The 6,898-nt window shown below is 43.2% G+C and overlaps 1 long non-coding RNA gene across 1 annotated transcript; it reads left to right on the top strand.

Moving 5' to 3' along the window:
* Window positions 1-1,492: 1,492 nt before the first annotated feature.
* On the top strand, window positions 1,493-6,601 carry LOC123335221. The gene is made up of 3 exons (XR_006553623.2): window positions 1,493-1,603; window positions 1,856-1,922; window positions 6,081-6,601. It is a non-coding gene; the product is annotated as an uncharacterized LOC123335221 (long non-coding RNA).
* The last annotated feature ends 297 nt before the right edge of the window (window positions 6,602-6,898 follow it).

The raw sequence follows: 6,898 nt of genomic DNA, 5'->3' as shown, positions 1-6,898 counted from the left end.
GCAAAGAGTTGGACATGACTGCGTGACTTTCACTTCAGTTCTGAGTAATTACGAATTTTCAGGCTAGAGATTGTTCCCTTTGATCAAACTGTAGCCAGAACAGCATTCCTTTATACCCCTTTGGTCAAGTGATAAGGTTATCTCAGACATCAGTTCAGTTCAGTTCAGTCGCTCAGTCGTGTCCGACTCTTTGCGACCCCATGAATCGCAGCACGCCAGGCCTCCCTGTCCATCACCAACTCCCGGAGTTCACTCAGACTCGCGTCCATCGAGTCAGTGATGCCATCTAGTCATCTCATCCTCTGTCAGACATAGACCTGAATAAAACATTAGGAATTGCTTGAGGCAATACTTGAAAGGTAAAGCCTCTTGATGAAAGTGAAAGAGGAACGTGAAAAAGTTGGCTTAAAGCTCAACATTCAGAAAACTAAGATCATGGCATCTGGTCCCATCACTTCATGGTAAATAGATGGGGAAACAGTGTCAGACTTTATTTTTTTGGGCTCCAAAATCACTGCAGATGGTGATTGCAGCCATGAAATTAAGAGACACTTACTCCTTGGAAGGAAAGTTATGACCAACCTAGATAGTATATTGAAAAGCAGAGATATTACTTTGCCAACAAAGGTCCGTCTAGTCAAGGCTATGGTTTTTCCAATGGTCATGTATGGATGTGAGAGTTGGACTGTGAAGAAGGCTGAGCGCCGAAGAATTGATGCTTTTGAACTGTGGTGTTGGAGAAGACTCTTGAGAGTCCCTTGGACTGCAAGGAGATCCAACCAGTCCATTCGGAAGGAGATCAGCCCTGGGATTTCTTTGGAAGGAATGATGCTAAAGCTGAAGCTCCAGTACTTTGGCCACCTCATGCAAAGAGTTGACTCATTGGAAAAGACTGTGATGCTGGGAGGGATGGGGGGCAGGAGGAGAAGGGGACGACAGAGGATGAGATGGCTGGATGGCATCACTGACTCGATGGACGTGAGTCTCAGTGAACTCCGGGAGTTGGTGATGGACAGGGAGGCCTGGCGTGCTGCGATTCATGGGGTCGCAAAGAGTCGGACACGACTGAGTGACTGAACTGGACTGAACTGAAGGATCTATGTAATTGTGTTTGGCAAATTTTAGCAGTGGTGATATATCAAGATTTTAATTTGCTTGGTGATGGATCTGTTCACACATAAGGTATATCTGGCTTGATTTTGTCGTGATTTACTACTGCTGGTGATCACTTTGATTCGTTAGCTGATGTCTTTACAGAAATTCAGAAACAGATGATTGTGATTCAGCAGTGTCTCCAGCATCTAATTCGGTTGCAAGGAGGGCATGTATCATATTTATAGGAACTCCGTTATGTTCATGATTGGGTGAATATTTTCCCTGGGCAACAGCTTAAAGTTTACCAGGGAAATTACTATGTATTCATACCACATATATGAAGGTATGTAATTCTAAATTTAAATTTCTCCCCCTGCACTTGTTCTTTCTGAAGCATCTAAGTCTTTGAGAAGCAAAACACTGAATGGCTTTTTCTTTATAAATTCTCAGGTTTGTTTCCCAGCATCCCAGTGGAGTGACGTAATGGTTTAAGTGTTTGGAAGCCATGGTAAGTGAAAATCTTCTTGGCACCTCTGGAGCGGGCCCAAAAGGACCCTGAGTGAGGCCTGAATGATGCTGCTGGGTGTTGGGATAGACAGCTGGTTTATTCTCCTGGGTCTGTAGGCCTTGTTCTCACTCCAGGGCTGTGAACAAGATGCTAAAACATATTGCTGATCCTTTGCCTCAGGGAGCTGCATCAAGGCTTAAACTTGATTTAAGCACATAACACCTGGAAATATTTTTATCCTCTTCACCCCAGGCTGGATTTGAACTACTGACTTAGAGGTGAAGTGTTCTACAGCCTAGATCCAAATCCCTGGAGTCAGGTAAGCTCCTTCTCATGCATTTTAAAAAATTGTGCTGGGTTCAAAAAAGTGATGGTAAATGTTCTGGAGGAAAAATCTGGTGCTGCTGCTGCTGGTGGTAGCAATGGCAATATTGATGGAATATGGTCTGTCCAAAGCTATCCTGCGTATTCAAAATAAAAAGTGTAAATCGCCCAGCACACCATACACCAAAAGCAAACAGGTAGGCACAGTCTACACGAGAGGAGACCATGTGCTATAACTTCTGCATGGAAGAAACAGGCACGTTTTTCTGCAGAGGCTTGTTAGCCCTGCAATTCGTCAATGTGTGTTCAACGGACAGTCTGGTTGCCTCCTTTGTAGTGATGGGATACGCTGGCTCCCGTCCACATTGTTTACCCATCCCCTGAGTTTTGGAGCAGACAGTGAGACTGCGTTTCACACCGGAGGGCTTCTTGACTTCAGCACTGCTTCTGCCTCCACCACAAGGGTTTTATTGTCACTTCTGTCTGGATTCCTATTTTGTTCAGTCAGTTGTCTGTCTTTGCAGAGTTCACAAGTTTCAGCAAAGATTCTGAGAATGTTTTTTAAACCCTTCAGTTAAAATAGATCTTCAAAAATCAACTGGTTATGCTCTATATTCCTTCATGAGTGAACAAGACAAACTGGATGCGATTTTGTGACTTGCTCCTGTGCGCTGGATCACACTGATTTACCTCTGTGTGTATCACTAGGGGGTACAGCGTCTGCCTGCAGTGCGGGAGAGCCGGGTTCACTCCCTGGGTCGGGAAGATCCCCTGGAGAAGGAAATGGCTCCCCACTCCAGTATTCTTGCCTGGAGAATCCCATGGATGGAGGAGCCTGGTGGGCTACAGTCCATGGGGTCACAAAGAGGCAGACATGACTTAGCAACTTGACTTTTCTCATTAGTATCAATCCACAGGTCACTTGGTTAGAAGGGTAAGGTAGACCTAGTAATTCATTCATTAATTCTTTCATTTAATCCAGAATTTTTTGAGCACTTACATGTCAGGCCTTGGGCTGGGTTCCAGGCATAAAACATGAAAAAGCACCATCGTCTTCTAGAAGCTTCTGCATGTTCCCTTCGGTGGAAGCTTGCAAAATCTAATACTGCAAAGTGAAAGTGTACAAAGCATGATGGGGAGGCAGGGAAGGGTGGTGACAGCCTGCTTGCCCTTTAACAAGAAGAGGAAAAGTTTTAAAATGAGCAAGAATTTAAGATGTGAAAAGAAAAGTGTTTTCCACAGTGGTTGAAGGAGAATATTGGAGTATTATTACCGCTGTTCTACAGATGACGAAGCTGAGGTTAACACTAAAACACTTCTCAAGGTCACAAGCCTGCCAGATAAGATTTCCGGTACCTGGACTAAGAGGTTTCATTCTTTTTCCATTAAACCCCACGACCTCAAGCAACAACCCATTTGAATCTTTCAAATCTTCATAATTGTGTAAAAGCAAGAGGCATATATGTTCTTCTTGCTTGAGTAAGAGAAGGAATTCAAAGTCTTAGGGAGAGAGAGAGAAGTTCAACTTGTATTTGTAGTTTTTACTTTGTATTTTGACTGATATATAAACTGCATATAATAATGTCTTAATATTAAGTGCATAATGATGAATTTTTACAAAGTGGACACATCCATAATCAAGGGTTAGAGCACCATATAAGTCTCTCCACAGTCTTCCTGAAGTCATCTGTTAGAAACTATACAACCTACAAATTAACCACTATTCTCTCTTCTTTGCAAACAAGTTACTTTAACATGTTCTTTAGTTTTATCAAAATAGACTCGCATGATATATGCTCTTTTGCCTCTGGCTTTTCCCTCAACATTATGTCTGTGAAATTCACCCAAGTCACAGCTTGTGGTAGTAATTTTATTTATTACTGTGCTAATAATATGCCATTGTAGGAATATACCACATTTATTTATTCTCTTGTCTATGAATGTTTGGGTTGCTTTCTGTTTGGGTCTCTTATGAAATAAAGCTTTTGGGAACATTGAACACATGACTTAGGTACACATTTGGTACACATGTCTGCACATTTCTGTCGGGTGTACCCCTAGGAGAAGAATTTCTTGTTCGCAGAATATGCATCCAGCTTCGACAGTTACTGCTATGTGGTTTTCAATACCGTCCAAGTTTGCGTTATCTTTTTTATGACTAGCAATTTGCTTGAGTCTTGTTTAGTACATCTTTGCTTGCCCCAAGAAGGCAATGGTACCCCACTCCAGCACTCTTGCCTGGAAAATCCCATGGACGGAGGAGCCAGGGGGGCTGCAGTCCATGGGGTCGCTAAGAGTCGGGCACGACTGAGCGACTTCCCTTTCACTTTTCACTTTCATGCACTGGAGAAGGAAATGGCAACCCACTCCAGTGTTCTTGCCTGGAGAATCCCAGGGACGAGGGAGCCTGGTGGGCTGCCATCTATGGGGTTGCACAGAGTTGGACACGACTGAAGCGACTTAGCAGCAGCAGCAGCTTGCCCCAAGAAAAGATGAATATATTCTTGGTATATTTTTCTAGAATTGTTTTTTCCTCTTTCACATCTACATCCACAATCCATCTGGAGTAGACTTTTGTGTATGATGTGTACTAGGGTGAAGCTGTATTTTCCTGCCATGTGTGTGCAGTAGATCTGGTGCTATTTACTGAAAAGACCATCTCTTTCCTCCTCTACTATAGTAGCACTTTAGTCAAAAACCAGGAGATCATGCAAGTATGATTCTGACTCTCCGTTCTCCACTCTGTTTCATTGATATCTAATTGTCTATCTGTGTGCTAAGACAATGCTCCTCAATGACTATTTATAATGCCTTAATATCTGGTACTATGAAGCTTCTCATTCTGTTCTTCTTCAAGATAGTCCTGTTCTTGGCTCTTGCCATTTCTATAAATAAAGCTGGAATTTTAATAGGGATTATACTGAACCAGGTTGGGGAAAAATGAAGCTTTATAACAATGATTATTCCAATGTATAAATGTGAAACATCCTTCTATGTATTTAAGTATTAAATTTCTTTCAGTATGCTTTTTACTTTTCTGAACGGCAGTTTCACACATTTTTCCTTTAATTTATTTCAAAGCATTTGATGATTTTTTAATGCTATTGTACAAGTTCTGACTTAAAAACCCTTCCTAAGTACATGCTGCTCTTATATATAATTTACTGATTGTTAATATTGAGTTTATATTGGGAAACATTGTTAAATTTGTTACTTTGTTGGCTTTAGTTTCAGAAGTTACAATGCACATAATTACATCATCAGTGAATAAGAACAGTTTTCTTTCTTCCTGCTGTAGACTGGATGTTTGTATCTCTCCCTCTAAAAATTCATACACCGAAGCCTAACCCTTAATGGCATAGTATTAATAGTGGGAAGCGGGGCCTTGAGGAGGTGATGAGGTCACGAGGGTGGGCCTCTGTGAATGGGGTTAGTGCCCTTGTGAAAGAGACCCCAGGGAGTGCCGTCTGCCTTCTGCCCTGGGATGACCAGGCTGCAGGCCCTTACCAGACCCCAAGTCTCTCCGTTTAAGGTTTGGACTTTCAGCCTCCAGAACCGTGATGAATAGTTTACTGTTTATAAGCCACCCAGCCTGTGGTGATCCATTATTGCAGCCCAGAGACTGAGACACTGCAAGACTTACATGTACTATTTTTATTCCCTGTTTTACTGCCTAGTGCCTCCAGTGAATGGCAGAGTCAGGAGTAACTGACATCCTTGTTTTGCCCCTGATCTTAGGCAGGAAGAGTTTTTCACATGCCACTACAGAAACCTCCCATGACACGTGGCATTTATTGTGGAAGGCTTCCCTAAGTCATAATCAGATTAAAGAGGCTGCTTTCTGTCTCCAGCTTGCTAAGGGTAGAGTGTCTACTAGGCAGATGACTCACCCCTTCTTCTGGGAGGAGCAGATGAAAAGTTGGCAACAAGTTCTGGAGATGCTATTTCAGAACTGCACCAACAGGGGAACAGGGGATTTGCCCATAACGAACAAGCAGAGAAAAGAGGAGAGAGGCCTACGCAGGCATCGACAAAGGAATTCCTCCTCTTTCTTTTCCTTTCCTGAGTCACATTTCTCCTTTCATCAGCCTCTCAACTGGTCTGACCCCTCCCAACATTCTTGTATCTTTTTTCTCCCTAATTTTCACTACAGATGGCAGTTCTATGTGCCCCGGATAAAATGAATTGAGAAGCACTCTTCTGGTCTATTTGCTGTCCCTGCTGGTCAGAAGATCACTTCTAACTTGCTGGGTGGTGACCGTCGACCAGCTGAGCCAGTCCTGTCCCGTGGGCCCCTGCAGCCCATGCCCTTTGACCTCGTGTCCAGGGCAGCGAGATACGCTCTGGTGTTCACCACGCCCCTCTGGACTCTGTGTCCCAGCCCCTCGCATTTTCTAAGAGCAGCTGTGCCGTTGGAGTCTCCGTGATTAACAAAGTATCAAGCCATTCCCCAGGAACCTTCTAGACCTGCCTCTCAGGAGACATCTGATGGATCTCTGCTTCACAGATGGTTTATCAGGACATCAAGTAATAACTTGCTCTTCTGTCTCCACTCTCCCGGGTACATTTTAGAGGGAAAAAACCTCCACGTCATATGATAGGTGTTTCATCTTTGTTAAGACAAGCACCTGGCCATGAATCTTTATCCTATTCGCTGCGTGCTGAACCAGCCTGTCCCTGGGTTCACTCTGAGAGCCTGTAACTCCACATTTGCTTTAGCTCGCTTACAAAAGCTCGAGATTATTTATTTTCTCTGTGTATATTCTTGACATATTTCTGCCTAGAGGAAGAGCAAAATCAATAAGTCCTAGAGTTTTATTAAGTTTCTCAAAGAGCAGGATAACTGATCTGTTGGCTGGAGTTGGTTAATCGCCATCCTGTATGAATCCATTTTGGGACGGTGGTTTTTCCTGCTCGTTTTTCAGTTGATGTTAGTAATAGTGTTGTCTAACTTGAAAACCCCATTTAAAG

The sequence above is a fragment of the Bubalus bubalis genome, chromosome 9 (genome assembly GCF_019923935.1).
Source record: "Bubalus bubalis isolate 160015118507 breed Murrah chromosome 9, NDDB_SH_1, whole genome shotgun sequence".
Classification (NCBI taxonomy): domain Eukaryota; kingdom Metazoa; phylum Chordata; class Mammalia; order Artiodactyla; family Bovidae; genus Bubalus; species Bubalus bubalis.
The sequence above is the reverse complement of the archived record's forward strand: the minus strand, read 5'-3'. Positions and strand labels throughout refer to the sequence as shown.